A 14957-nucleotide genomic window follows, 5' to 3' on the forward strand; every position below is an offset into this window, starting at 1 on the left:
AGTTCCAGCCGAAAATTAGTATCCCTAGCCTCTCTCTCATATTCTTCCAACTTGATTCTTGGTGTTTGTGATCAATTAGAGGTATTACACTTGTGATACTAAAGCTCTCAAAGGTTAAAGATCAAGCTACAATTGAAAGGTAACATCCTAACATTTTTTTTAGTTATTATTTTCGATTTTTATATGTTAGACATAGGGTTTATAGGCTTGGATGATTATTGCATGTACAATTAGAAAAACTAGATCCAAAGCTTTTGGGTTTGTATGTGTACCATAGAATTGTTGTTATGCTCAAAACCCATCACTCTATGACTCTGAAGTTTGATAAGAAGGCTGAAGATGATGTTACAAGCTTTGGGAATATTTCGAAGTTGCTGACTGAATTAAAGGATCAAGTGTCACAATCTATCTATTCTTCATCTTCACTACTTACTCCTGAGTTCTTAACTCAGAAATTTCGTTTGCTAGAGTCAACCATTCAAAACAAATTGGCTCCACTTTCGAAATTTGCAAGTTTTATGCCAACGAATGCCCCGCTTGTTGTTACAAGGGTGTAATGGGGAGAAAGACGATGTGTTGACAGCAATAAAGGAGAAGGAGGTTCTGGCAATGCAGGTGGTGATGCGAAAGTAGTTGGAAAATTTTTAACTACTCAGATTCCAACTACTTTACCAAAAACATCTACGACAACATCAACAACAACAACAACAACAAGGCCAATAACCAAGGGTATTGTGAATGGTTCTGTTGATGGAGGTTTAAGTTCTTCGAAACCACCTACTACTACTCAAGAAATGTAGAACAAAGGAAAGGGTGTTTCTACTGAGCTTTCAAAAGAGGAGAAGAAAGCTACTTTTGAACAAGAGAAGGAGAAACAGAAAATCCAAAGTATTTTTCGACAACGTGTAAATGACCCTCCCGGTCTCAACAAATGTGATCCTACAAAGCTTTATCATTACGAGTATATCGAAGCTTTGGTTGTGTCTAGGTAGATGCATGATTTTGATAAAGTTCTAAAGAAAATCTACGATACAGAGAACACTAACTTTAATCAGTTGGACTTCCCAATCAACAAAATGATGTTCTTGGATGAGCAGTTTGAGGTTGCAGATCAATACAAAGACAAGGTGGAGTACAAACATATGAAGTTTTGATTTCATGTTGTACTTGGAAAAAGGGAGGATGAGATATGGTCCTTAGTCAAGATAGTTCGTGTTCTTAATGTATCCAAAGATGTTTTATTTGAGGGTATGTTACAGAATTATCGATATCATGCAGTCCGAGGCAACAATGTTACATTCAATTTCTCGGTTGCAGACTTCCCTTTGATGAATCTGTATGATCTGATGATTTATGTAAAGATAGTGAAGAGTGTTGATGTTTCGAAGCTGCAAGTGACGAACAAAGAAGATTTTATGATGGGATGTGCTCACTTGAAATTTTTATTGATGGATACTATGGTTCTTTGGCATTAACTGATGTAGAGTTAGCCTTAGCCTTGGGTAAAGAAATCACTATTCCTTAGTCCATTTTAAAGAGTAAGGCTAGCTTGAAAGATTATGAAGACGCAGAAATTTGATTGAAACCTTTAGGAATTGTGTTTTTTGGAAAGAACAAGAAGGGTAACAACAAAAATTCATGTTTCAAGTATGTAATGTTGAGAGGTACTCTACTTCTCATTGTACAAATCTCATGATTCACATGAATATTTGTGCCAAGAACAATGAAAAGGATAAAAGTGAAATACGAAGGTGATCAACTCGTATGTAGAAGTTCAAAGAATTATACACCAAGCTGCTACTTTGTTGTCATCTTAGATTCGACACTTCCCACAAAGGGGGAGAATGTAGATGTCGAATTATATTGTGAGGTGTCGAATGTTTTGAATAGTTTCGTTAGTTTGTAATGTTATTATAAGGGCGCTTTTAGTTTCGAAACTTTCATGTAATGTCCCTTATATTTTTTGTGTGCTTTCATGTTTCCTATAAATAGGGAGCTGTACTAGATATAGATAAGAACTCTTTGTGATTTTGTCTAAGAACTCTCTTTACTCTTGAAAGCATAATCGAGCCAAACAGACTTTATATAGATCTCGTGTTCATCATTCTTACTTTACTTTGATCTTGTAATTTATTCTTGATTTCATTACAACTACAACCATATCCACCCTAAGCCAAAAACCACCTATACACCATGACCCAAATTCTTACATCACTTAGACCAGCTTAAAGTGCATGACCACAAACAACAAGCAGACAGGAGCAATAAAAACAACATTTTTCAACATCTTCTTCAGCCTTTCAATCTCAATGGTTAGTTCTTAGATCCTAGCTTCAGCAAGTTCCTTCCGAGCTTTCCTAAGAAGGTTGTGCTTCTCCACCTTCTTCTCTAGCTCAACAACTTGACCATTCCTAACCAAAAGATCGTCAATCCTAAGTTTCATGTTCCATAACATATCCTTATAGTGTTTTGGAAATGTCAGCGACGGTGTTTTAGGATTCGGAGGAGGAAGACATGGTCGAAAGGAGTTGATGTTCGCCGGATGGTATAGAAATAGTGAATGTTGTTCTATTGAAACCTTACGAAGGTAATGTAGTAAGCTGATTGGACACCAGCTGGATAACACAGACCACGTCACATTTGACTTTCGTTGACCAACCGGTAAAAAAATGAAGAAAACCTTATTTTTGCAGGTAATTTGTTACTTTAGTGGGGTCAGAGGTACGAAAATTAATTGAATGACTTTTCAAAACCAAATGAAAAACATTACTGTGCTTCTATGTCAATAACCCTATGTTTTTCTGTCCATGTTATGTCAGTTTCATTGTATCTAAGCAAATATGAATAAAACTTTTTTATTTTTATAACTTTACTTCTATGGTAATCTTGATATGTATATGAGTGTGCATGCAATAATTTATACTTTGCTATTTGATGATGTTTATTTATTTTTGAATAAATTTACTTTATAATTTAGGATTTGTAATTATTCACCATATATACAAATTAATCTTTAACTTGGTCGACCGACTATCCCCTATTGATTTTTACAACTTTGATACATACATATATACATACATATAAAAACACACATACAAACACACACACACACACACACACACACACATATATATATATATATATATATATATATATATATATATATATATATATACAAACACACACACACACATATATGTATATATATATATATATATATATATATATATAAAGAGAGAGAGAGAGAGTCTTTTATTATTTGTTGTGTTTAGGTCATTTTTGTCACTTAATTCTTTTTAAATTTTACAAGGTCAACGAACTTTTGGTTTTGTATTCATTTAGTCACGTCACTTTTGGTTTGCTCGCTTAATTTTTGGATTTATGCTCATTTAGTCATCTAACTTTTAAAATTGTGCTTATTTAGTCATCTAACTTTTAAAATTATGCTCAATTTTATAGCTTTATTTTAAAAGTTTAATGACCAAATGAAAAAAAAAATTTAAGTCAGGTGATTAAATGAGTACAAAATCAAAAGTTAAGTGACGAAACCAAAAGTTAGATGACTAAATGAGCACAAATTCAAAAGTTCGATGACCTTTTAAAACTTAAAAATAGTTAAATGATCAAATGAACACAAACCAAAAGTTAGATGACCAAAAATGACAAACCATATATATATATATATATATATATATATATATATATATATATATATATATATATATATATATATATATTATAAAACAAGTATGCACATTGCTAATTTGATCACTATATTTTACTACTAATACTACTACTAATAATAATAATAATAATAATAATAATAATAATAATAATTATTATTATTATTAGACAAAATTGCAAAAATGGTCCCTGTCGTATGGATTTTTTTTGGGGTTTTAGTCCAAACCACGATTTTTTTGTATTGGTGGCCCTTTTTAGCTAGTTTCCTTGCACTTTTGGTCCCTCGGAAAACTGAAAAGACTAAAATGCCCTTCTAATACATTTTTTATGGTTTTTTATATTTAATTTAAAGTTTTATTAATAAAAATTATGGGCCCACCTCTCTTTCTCTCACCCTCTCTCTCTCTCTCTCTCTCTCTCTCTCTCTCTCTTTCTCTCGCTCTCTCTCTCGTCTTCCTCAATTTATCTCCCAGTTTTATTTCTTCCTTTTCTTCATTTTTATGGTAAAAACACCACCGGGGGTGGATGCATTTCCGGTGACCATCAATAATAACACCTCCACCGGTGAGCCAAGGGGCTGCCATCGCCACAACCAACACCTCCCTCGCCACCAATTGTCGCCATCAGTACCTCCACCGACGAGCCAAGGGCCTGCCATCGCCACCACCAACACCTCCCTCGCCACTAGCTGTCCCTTCACTGATGATTCTTCTCGGATCAACAGAGGATCGAAGACCTCCATTCTTTTTTACGTTTTGCTGCCAATCACAACAAAAAGGGATTGAAGGCTCCAGGATAGCCTTCTGCGGGCACCCCTCCTCGTGACTGTGTAACCACCACAGGACAAAGTTTCCTTATTGCCCTCGTGTTTCTTTTCTGCTTTCGTTCAAGCTCTTTCTTCTCCGATCAGACAAGGACTGGAGAAACCCACTCCCAGCCCTCCTCCTCATCCCCTTTCTGCGGACGATCACCACCCACAAACACCCCCTGAATCTGTTGTTGTTTCCAATCGGGTCCCTCTTCTCGATCATACAAAGGAAGAGGACCAAAGTCCTTATTCCTCAAACGTGTGTTGCTGACCGATTGGATATGAAGAAGAAAGAAGATGCTGAAGGGAAAAGGGTTTTTGGGCTTAATGTTTGATAGCCTCGTGATTTTGCAGGATGTTGCTCCATCTCCGGTGTAGCTTCTTGACAACAATCAAGAAGAGGACGAAGTGAGCAATTGAAGAGGTTGGTCAATTGCAAAGAGGGATAAGGCATCTCTAGTTCCGGTCTGCAATTAATTTGGAACGAAAGGAACTTGATTGAAATAAGGGAAGAAGGAATGAAACGCAACAACCGGGGTGGATCAATCATTATTCACAGGAAGAGAGGGAGGGCTGCCATGGTGGTCTCCTAGTTAGGGTGGAAACAGTAGCTTCGACTATTTGCTACTGCTGCTTCTTTTTTTTTTGTTAGCATATGAGAGAGAGAGAGAGAGTAGATATGTGGGCCCAATTTTATATTTAATAATAATAATAATTTTAAAAAGTGAAAGAAAAATGAAAATTAAATTCATTAAGGGTATAATAGTCTTTTTAGTTTGGATAGGGACCAAAAGTGTAAGGAAACTCATTCAAAATGACCACCAATGCAAAAAAGTCATAGTTTGGACTAAAACTCAAAAAAATACGTACCACAGGGACCATTTTTGCAATTTTGTCTTATTATTATTTGTAGTTACACGTTTTGGAGACCAAACTTCAAGAGGAGAAGACGCAACCATATATGACATGTAGGAATGTCTTCAGCGACAAACACAAGAAGAACGTAAAGAGTCTTAAGCCCGTGTTTAAATGCACACATATATTTATTTTTGAAAATTCATCCAAATGGTGTGGGACGCAACCCACCTGATTCGTACTAGTAGTTTTGTTGTTTCTAAAATTTATTATTAGAATCATTCTAAATTTATGTTTATTTTCTTTGGTTATATTTGAATTTTGGATTTGTGTGTTTTTTATTATTTGATTTTCCTTACAAATACTTGATTATTTGTAGTTCTAAAGTTAATTTTTGAAAATACTTGATTATTGACGGCCTTCTATCACAATAGTTTGTCGCTAATCCATCGATAATCCCTGAGCCTTGCAGCACTACTCTGTGTTAAATGTGAGCGTTGATAATCTATTGATACAAACTATTGTCTCTGTCCTGTCGCTAAATATCTATCACTATCCTAGATGAATTTGTTGCTATTTGGTTGGTAAACAAAATGTATTGGATTAGCAACGGATCCTTTCGTCTCTTAAATTGGAAATGATTGCTAAAATATTATCCATATTAATTTATGTGGCATAGTGGCATCCGAAGGATATTTACATATAGGAAATTAATTATTCTAGTAATATATTTCGATGAAACATATCATCACACTACAAGTCGGTGTTAGCCCACTTTAATTATTAACTATAAAGTTCTGGGTTCAATTTCAAACAGAAAAGATATATATATATATATATATATATATATATATATATATATATATATATATATATATATATATATATATATATATATATATATATATATATATATATATATATATATATATATGACAAAATTGCAAGAATGGTCCTTGTGGTATGTTAAAACTAGCAACTTTGGTCCAAAATAGGTTGGGCTCGCAAGGATGGTCCAATAGTTCCATTTTGTTGCGAGTTTATTCCAAAAATTTTAAAACTTTTTATAATGACGAATTTGCCCTAGTTATTTTCCCCTTTTTAATTTTTTTTATTACAAAAATCCAAAAAAGAAAAAAAAAGAAAATCTCTCTCTCTCTCTCTCTCTCTCTCTCTCTCTCTCCCTTTCATCTCCAACACGTCTATCTCCCTCGTTTCTCACTTCTCCGGCGAAGAGAGCCACCACAGCCGACTGTGGTAGCTCCTCCGCCTCCCCCTGTCGTAACCCACCACCATCCTGTTGGATTAGTGTCTAAGTCCATAACTATTTTGGTATGTACTTGATCCGATGGTGCATGATCCTTTTATGTTGCCTTCACCAAAGCAACTTGATTGGAGAAATAAATAAAGAGAGAGAGGTTATTATGATTTATTAATATGTTATAAGAATAATATATTAAAGGAGAAATCATATTTGTTTAATTAATATTGATCAATAATTAATTAGGAATTAATTTTGTGATCAAGTGTAATTAATTAAACTAGAGGGGCTGATTTGTAATTATGTGATAGTTACAAAATAAGGTAAGGATTATCTTAAATATAGGGTGAACGAATTTAAGGAGATAATGTCTTAGAATTCGACTAGGATAAGGGTTTCTAAGACTTATCTTATGGTTACTTGGTGGGCAAGAAACTAGATAAGGATAAGGACTAAAACCCTAATCTTTACACCTATATAAACCCCCTAAGGCTCATGAATTCGTCTAAGCCTTCCCAAGAAGTCCTAAGGACGAATTCCTACCTCTCTCCTCTCTCTTTATACCTTCTCCACTTGCTTATGGTGTTTGTAAGCCATTAGAGGAGTGACACTTGTGACTCTAAGCCTTCCAAAGTCAATTCAAGGAGGAATTAGGATTGTTATTGCTACATAACAGTCAAGGTAATATCTTAAACCTAATTATATGTTAATATTGATTTCCATATGCTAGAATTAGGGTTTATAGTCTTGGATTCAAAGCATGTACAATAGAGAAACCTAGATCCAAGCATTAGAGTTTGTATGAGCACATAGGATGTCTTATGACCAAAACCCATTAGTGGTATCAGAGCCTAGGATGGTTTCAATTGTATTGATGCATTGTATATCTAAAAAAAATCGATTTTTGGTGTTCTAGAGGCTGGACTCGCCGAGTCCATAGCTGAACTCGCCAAGTCCAGGGTGACGCAACGAGTCCAGGCTTGACTCGACGAGTCAACTCATCAGATAGTGCTTATCTCGGGATTTCTTGCTGTTTTTGCATATGGATAGTTACCTTATCATGTTAGATCAATATTAATCCAATTATATGATATATTTGACTATAGTTTTGATCTAAATGAAGATATTTATCAATTAATAAGATAATTGTTTCCTTCTAAGATAATTGATTAATTATTTTTAGTAAATTGATAAGTTGTTTTGCAAGAAATCATTAAATAAATCAAATAAGGATAATTATGTGATTAAATGTTAATTTAAAATTATTTGTTATTTGATCCTTGTTGTTATGAAAAGTTTCATATTTTCCCCTTTAGGTTTTATAGTTTAAATTTGAACCCAAAAGTTTTGAAGTTTTGAAATTTAAATAGTTAAAACCCTAATGTTTTGAAAAAGGTTTCAAAACTTGCCCTCAAGTTTTGGAATTTAAAAGTTGATTAAAAGTTGATTAGGAATGTTAAATTCTAAAACCCTAGTAATGTTTTGAAAAGTTCAAATCACACCCTTATGGTTTTATTAATTAATTAAGGTGTATAAATTAAAGAAGTTTAATAAATCCATAAAAGTTTTGGTTTAGAATTTAATTGAATTAAAAGTATAATTGTTAAATTTGATCACCTAATATTTTAAAAGTGTAAAATGCACCCTATACTATATATAACATTAAAAGTCTAACATTATATATATATATATATATATATATATATATATATATATATATATATATATATATATGAGTAAAAGTTAGTCTTACCGTTAGTAGGCCTCATTCACGATGCTGGTCTATAAGGGGTGTTTAAGGAAATTGCCTATAATATGGCAATTGTATGGGTATCCACTCTTACCCACCGCACTCTTCACTAGTGGAGGGTCATTAGCCGAACGGGTAGGATAGGACGAAACCTTCCATTATAAGTATAATGAAATACAAAGTAACTAAATGTTTTGCAAATTCCCAATCTTAGTTACTTAGGCAATAGTGAATTGATGCAATTCCATGAAATTACACTTTGTGCCCTTGCGAAGACGTTAGTGGAGCGTGTGTGCTTACCGGCACATAAATGGTTCTAAGCAAAGGTAGAAAAGGGTGACTCAATGTTTGTCATAGTTCGGTGGAGTGTGTGTGGTTTACCGACACATCGAATAGGTGACTGTAACATGTGAGGGCACCATGTAAGTTTGCATGGTTATTCACACCCGCTTTGTGATCCTCGGCATCCCAGTCACAAACAAGAGGGGCATATCGAGATTTAAACATGTCATTGAAATGTTCAATGAATCTCAAAGGATCTAGGAGTTTTCATAGATTTAAAACTTAAATTTCTTTTTCGTTTTTCATGGTGGAAATTAGTGAATCGTCATTCACTTACCTTCAAATATTCTGCAACTAGATTACGGCATCCCTTTTCTAGGTTGTAGCATATTGTGTTGGGTCCTAGCCTTAGTATCTCATTTGGGTGATTTACTAAGGACTCAATCAATCAATCAACTAACTTGAATTTGTTTTCTCCCGTTTTGTAGATGTCAAAGTTCGACAACTATGGTCTTCTCAAATCCCGTGGAACAAGCATTCCACATGAAGATGATATTCCACGATTTGATCAAGGAACAATAAATCATGCTTCACTTCCTCCTCCTCTTCCAATTATTCTCCCTAACCCACAAGATTGTAAAATTGAAAGGTTCAATATCACTCAAGCCCTTTTGGCAAGTAAACATAAAGAAGGAAAGTCGGTGTGTGCACACGTCTTAGGGATGAAGTCACACATTGATAAGTTAAGAATGATGGGATCCGTTGTTGGTGAGGAGATGACTGTTGATTGGGTTCTTCAGTCACTTCCTAACTCGTATAGTGAGTTCGTAAGAGAGTACTATATGATGAACCACGACTTGACCCTTATTGATCTCACCTATATGCTTATTGCTGCTGAATCAGCAATGGTTTGGCGCAATAGAAAAGCAAAGTTGATTGGTGAATCTGCCTTCAAGACCTCTATGGATATAGACAATGGCAATGAAAGACATGCAATGATCGAAAAGTTTGATCATAAGAGAAAGGCGATGTCTGAAGTAGTTCCATGTGTTGTTCCAAAAGAGTCAATTTGCTTTTATTGCCAAGAGAAGGGGCATTGGAGACGAAGTTGCCCTATTTACCTAAGAGATCTAAGAGATGGGAGAGTCAAAAGTATGACTACGCTTCAGGTAAAATCCACTATCTAACTCCGTTAAGTTCCTATTCATTGATTCTTAATACATGATGTGATAAGATTGCATTTGAATGTTTTGCAGGATCGGTGAAAAGAAAGGAAGCTTGATAAGAGAGCAAGATGAATCTAATCACAAGAGATGGATCTCGATCGCATTGACTTAAAGATTGGATTTTGAGCTTAGATAGTTATGATAGAAATTTTCCTTTTACATAGTTTTCAATAGATTTTTCATTGTAAGGACAAATGTTTTTCCGCTGCTTTTATAAATAAAATAAATTTTGACTTATTTATTTGTTTACTTCCTTGCAATGAAATCGTTATGAAAATTGATTTTTGCATATTTCTACAACGAATGGATATGATTCTTAGTTATGTTATTTATGGAAATGTCGAGAATTTACCAAATAGGGAGAGTTTCTCATCGCCCAAAGTTTCAATTGGACTGAAATTTGGAATCACACAACTTGGTTGCATGATGAATGAGAAATTTCATGTTTGGAAATTAGACAAATTCGTTGACAAAGTATCAAGTGAACGACTAGGAGATTGAGTACACAAAGTTGTGTGTTGATCAAGTTCACCATAAGAGTAACAAAGATATTCGTCATGATTTACTAAAGGCTTAGTAAATATGATTACACTTACAAGATTAAGTATAATTCGGAATTGATTAAAAGGGTTTAAATCAATAGCAAAACGAATAAGAATCAAGTAGGCAGAAAGATAAAAGTTTCTCCATTCTAAGAAGAAAGGAGAGAACCTTTTATGCTTTATGATTAAGAACCATATCTCAATTGATCCTCTAAGTAAGTCTTAGTACAATTGTATGTTTAAGAAGAGGAATCAAGGATTGAAGAAATGGTTAAATCAAGAAGTATATCATACTTCGTTCCAATGACAAGTCTTAAAGTTAAGATTGTGACAATGAGTGAAAAGTATTAAAGGTTTATAACATTCATCAAATGTGGAAAGTTGTGATGTCTTAAATAAGACAAAGACCGACTAGGACCAATTTACGAAGTGTTTTGATAAAAGCTACACTAACTCTTGAATAATTGTTTGTCAAGAAATGGTTATTGACAAGAGAATCTTATATGTCAAGGAGTCAGTGGGAGTCTTAATGGTTTTGAAAGGTTTCAAGAACAAATCAAATAAACCTTATTGATCATCACTAGCACACGAGTTGAGGTTTTGCAACCTATCGTGTTGCCATTATTTTGTTTATGTGCTATTCCAATTAAGTTAATTATGCATATGAGTTCTTTGAGTTCTCATTTTGAACGCATAAAAGGCAAGGCACCTAAATCAATGAAAGGTACATTGATAGGAAAAGGTGGGCTGCTTAACTACTTGGAAGACGTGGTGGGCGGCTGTGCTACCATAAGGCAAGAAATCAAGATTAAGAAAGTTCGGTCCATATAAGTTTGAATTTGTCATAAACTTTGTTTTTAACAAATTCACATGGATAGGAACATATACACCATTAAAATCTAAGTGTCATAAGATTTCCTCCTTCATGAAAATGATTGTGAGGAAATGTTTTCACTAAGAAACATTTTAAGAAGATAGTGATTGTAAAGTTACATTCTCGAATTCAATTATGGTTACGGTATCCCTTTCCATGATTTGAATTGTGAGGTTTGGCAATTAGTCTTAATAGTTTAGACACACATATGAACTATCTAAGGCAAAGGTGTATAAGTTCAAGAAGCCTTGATAAAAGATTATCAAAGCATTAAGTATTAGAAACATGGAAATTCAATAGGTATTGTTTTTCTGAAAGTTAAGATGTTTATGAATACATGTCGAAGCTAGTGGGAGCATAAGTGTTATGTTTTATAGTAATCATCATAATAGTGGGAGCATAAAATTTATGATTGTATGATTATTATGGAAAGTATTGCAAGTTGGCAATATTAATTATAGAAAAACAAGAGTTATACCTTGCAAAGTCATAAGAGTTGTAAAGTTGTTTTGCTATAATCAAGGGAGAGAATATTATGCTTCATTTCAAATCTAAAGGCTTAGGTTGAGAAATGTTAATAAATTTAGTCAAAGGTACATAGTGTGTTCTTAAAATTTCGATTATGATTACGGAATTCCTTTTCACAATTCGAATTTTGAGAACATAGCAAATAAAACATTGTGCATCGTGTCCCATACGCTTCGAGTATAGGATCGACTGAAAATGCTTTAATGTTTGACCATTCTAAGATTTTCAAAATGTCTAGCGCATTTAGAGGGAAAAAGAACTAGAATTAATTTTGACCAAAATAATTAAACAACTATCAAAGGACGATCCAAAGTTCAACGAGGATTGGTTGCTTGTGAGTAGTTGGAAGCATGGTATTGGATGGACCATATTGACATTATTATGAATAGATAAGATTCTATTAAGAATGAGTTGTCATATTGAAAATATGGAAGCGTGTCCATATTAGGAATTGAATATTGAAAATCTATGACTAGATTAGAAACTTTTATGCAAAAGGATGTTCAAAGGAATGTACTTTGAGTGAGAGACATCATATCTAAGGAATTGTCTTGTAACAATCTCCGTTAGAGGACTTTGTAATATCATTGGCAATAGTCTTTGTGACTTTGGTGCAGTGACATTACAAAAGGATCATTGCATAAAATGTTAGAATCTAGCATATTCTATAAGTAGCAAGAATTTGATATTCTTTCACTTATGGAAAAGGATTTGGAGTTGTGGAATTAGAATGATTGGAAATGTGTTCAATGTGATCTATTTCACAAAGTAAGAACCATTGGTAAACATTGTGTGCATGCTAGGAGCATGGGACAAGTGTAATAATTCAAGTAAGAAGTTGATTACCCGAAACGACAAATAATGAGTAATCGATATGGTGATAAATAAAAGGTGTTTTATTTATGCTCAGAGGGTTGAGGCCATATGGGATTAGTATTATTCTTGTGTTTCACTTTGCATGTTTTGACTTCCAGAATAATTGAGTTTATTAAGAATAATCGAGTTATTCAAACGGGCCACAGTCGTTCATATGTTAGAAGTAGATATGAATGAATACTGTCATGAATTGGTGTGTGGATTGTCTAAAAGAGTATTAGACATAAGCAAATGTTTGCTGCAACGTTCATGAGTGCTTATGAATATGAATTTGAGCATTGGATTAAACCCACGCTCACTTGGATCACTCCATGAATTATATCACGAGTGATTAGTGAGACGATAACATCTTATATTCTTGAAACCGAGATGTGTGAGTTGTATCTTGCTAATCGGTTTCACATTGATAATATGTAAACGCACTAGTAACTTGGTGTTATAAAACATATTGTTGTGTGTGATTTGGTTAGTAAGTGAAAGCAAGCATTGTATCAAAGTTTATCCGTTCCTTTTATCCAAAGAAGGATAAAAGCGATATCTTTTGGGCCCCTCGATGGTTTAGTGATGACAAACGTAAATGCTAGGCCGGGCTAGGGCTAATTTGATTTGTTCAATTAGTCAATCGTCATAACTCGGGAATCAAGAAATAGTACAAAGAGAATGATTAGAAATCATGTCTTATACGATATCTAGAATGGAGGAATATATGATCCCTTGTCTAAGGACACGCGTATCTGATAGGATCAGAGTTGACAGCGGCTTTGGAAAGCTACGATTGCAGATCAGGATCTGAAGTCATACGCATAATAGTTATTAGACTTATCCAAGTGGGAGACTGTTGGATTAGTGTCTAAGTCCATAACTATTTTGGTATGTACTTGACCCGATGGTGCATGATCCTTTTGGGTTGCCTTCACCAAAGCAACTTGATTGGAGAAATAAATAAAGAGAGAGAGGTTATTATAATTTATTAATATGTTATAAGAATAATATATTAAAGGAGAAATCACATTTGTTTATTTAATATTGGTCAATAATTAATTAGGAATTAATTTTGTGATCAAGTGTAATTAATTAAACTAGAGGGGCTGATTTGTAATTATGTGATAGTTACAAAATAAGGTAAGGATTATCTTAAATATAGGGTGAACGAATTTAAGGAGATAATGCCTTAGAATTCGACTAGGATAAGGGTTTCTAAGACTTATCTTATGGTTACTTGGTGGGCAAGCAACTAGATAAGGATAAGGACTAAAACCCTAATCTTTACACCTATATAAACCCCCTAAGGGTCATGAATTCGTCTAAGCCTTCCCAAGAAGTCCTAAGGACGAATTCCTACCTCTCTCCTCTCTCTTTATACCTTCTCCACTTGGTTATGGTGTTTGTAAGCCATTAGAGGAGTGACACTTGTGACTCTAAGCCTTCCAAAGTCAATTCAAGGAGGAATTAGGATTGTTATTGCTACATAACAATCAAGGTAATATCTTAAACCTAATTATATGTTAATATTGATTTCCATATGCTAGAATTAGGGTTTATAGTCTTGGATTCAAAGCATGTACAATAGAGAAACCTAGATCTAAGCATTAGGGTTTGTATGAGCACATAGGATGTCTTGTGACCAAAACCCATCACATCCAACATCCCAAATCCAAATCCAAATCCACAATGGGTGTTCTTCGTTCTTGATTTTGGATATGAAATAAGACACAAACAAATTTAACACATTTCTTGAAGTGGATTTGCAAAACGAGGAACCTTCACTTTATCGATTTTGTTCAATTTATTAGATTAAGTTTACAAATGCTCCAGACTCTAAACACACACATACATAGTTACACATACATCAAGATTAACTTGATTTAAACAAAGGAAACAAAGCTCAATATCATTAGCTGTGAAGTCGATTAGAACTAAAAACACACACACACAAATATGAATATGAATCTTAAGAACACACATTTTTCTTGAGTTCAAGAACAAGAACAACATATTCACAAACCCATAAATCATTCATAATTGATCTGATGAACTGCCCTTCACCACCACCTGAATCGAAATCAAGAAAATTTTCAAACAAACCCAACAACAACAATCTAGGTAGAAGAAGAAGAAGAAGAAGGAAAGAAACATAACAAACATAGCAATAACAAATCTCAACCCTAGATCACGATTTTAGTTATTTTCTGCGGCACATTCACTCAACGAACAAAGTTGGGGATTTCCGACCCTCTTAGAACGAGAAAGCTTAGGAGAGAGACGAACAGT

This window comes from Lactuca saligna, chromosome 5 (genome assembly GCF_052625555.1).
Source record: "Lactuca saligna cultivar CGN05327 chromosome 5, ASM5262555v1, whole genome shotgun sequence".
NCBI classification, from domain to species: domain Eukaryota; kingdom Viridiplantae; phylum Streptophyta; class Magnoliopsida; order Asterales; family Asteraceae; genus Lactuca; species Lactuca saligna.